This window comes from Myotis yumanensis, unplaced genomic scaffold, assembly GCF_028538775.1.
Source record: "Myotis yumanensis isolate MYYU_CA2020_CCGP unplaced genomic scaffold, mMyoYum1.0.hap1 SCAF_7, whole genome shotgun sequence".
NCBI lineage: Eukaryota > Metazoa > Chordata > Mammalia > Chiroptera > Vespertilionidae > Myotis > Myotis yumanensis.
In genome coordinates, this window is record NW_027223758.1 from 17,684,159 (window position 1) to 17,685,644 (window position 1,486).

The following is a 1,486-nucleotide window of genomic DNA, read 5'->3' on the forward strand; positions in this document are numbered from 1 at the left end:
GAGCAGGCCACTGAGGGCACCTCCTAGTCCTGCCTTCAGGCCAATCTCACCTCAGCCTCACGTAGCTGCAGACACTCGAGGGCAGGGCTGCCTCAGGCTGCCTCAGTGTTCTTTCCCAAGGTCCACTCTTGGTTTGTCCAGTCAAGAAACTCTAATAGCCACAGAATTCTTGCCAAAAATTAGTCTTTTCTCCTAGACTAGGCATTGTATGACAATTCTATAAGACATCCACTTACAAACGCACACACACACACATTCATCTAGGAAAATACCTAGAAAATGGGCTACATAAGCAAATTTATTCTAGAAAGTGCTCTTCTGGGCCAGGACGGAAGTGATGGCCGTGGCTGTGGGGGTCTGGGGGTCGTGGCTCTGGCACGCCATTCCCGGTGGCGATGCTGGCTGGAGATGTATAGCAACATCCACAGCATCTCAGCTGTCACCGACCGCACTGATAGAAATGCAGAACAATGTCTTCAATAAAGAGAAAGACAGGCAGTCATTGCTAACTCCCGGACCAAGAAGATCGAGGTTAAACTTGTTGGGGAAACGGACCCTGGCACCACGTTTGTGATGAATAAAAACGTGTCAACGCCCTACAGTTGTGCCATGCATTTAAGTGAGTGGTACTGCAAGAAGTCCATTCTGGCTCTTGTGGGTGAACAGCCGTGGGACAAGTATAAGCCTTTGACCAAGCCCTGTGAAATTCAGTTCCTTACTTTCAAAGATCCTGATCCAGGAGAAGTTAATAAGGCTTACTGGTGGTCTTGTGCCATGATGATGGGCTGTGTGATAGAGAGGTCATTCAAAGACAAATACTTGGTCAGTTTGGTCAGAGCTCCAGAAGTGCCTGTGATCGCTGGAGCCTTCTGCTATGATGTAGTTTTGGATAAGAGGCTTGATGAGTGGATGCCAACAAAAGAGAAGCTACGTTCTTTCACAAAAGATGCTAATACTTTAATTTATAAAGACCTCCCATTTGAAACTCTGGAAGTTGATGCAAAAGTGGCATTAGAAATATTTCAACACAACAGGTATAAAGTAGATCTCATAGAAGAGAAAGCATCTCAGAATCTTGAGAGAAGAGCCAAGCTGGGTTTTAGTTCTGTTCAACCCAGAGTTCTTAATGGTCTTCTCCCCAGCAGACCCGGGAGATAGGGGAAGGTAAAGGAATCAAGATTGGGCTTCTCTGCTCAAGGGTCTCAGTGAGTGGGAACAACTGCAGATTCAGGCACCCCCAGGTCAATGGGCAAGAAGGATGTCAGCAGCCAGCTCAAGGGTACTCATTGGCACATGTGCAGCTGCTCAAAACTGGCCCTGGCGTCTGCTGGTCCAGGGATGAGCTTTCTGTAATACTTTCAACAATAAAGATAAAATTTTTAAAAAGCCGATGCCTGCGGCACCTCCCAGCCCTCAGTCCCCATCAGTTCAGTGCACACTGCTCCCAAGGTCCCACTGCCAGCTCTGCACTTTGCCTGTGGGCTTT

The 1,486-nt window shown here is 47.8% G+C and overlaps 1 pseudogene; it reads left to right on the top strand.

Moving 5' to 3' along the window:
* The first annotated feature begins 337 nt into the window (after positions 1-337).
* Positions 338-1,158, top strand: LOC139014354 (large ribosomal subunit protein mL39 pseudogene; annotated as a pseudogene).
* Positions 1,159-1,486: the final 328 nt, after the last annotated feature.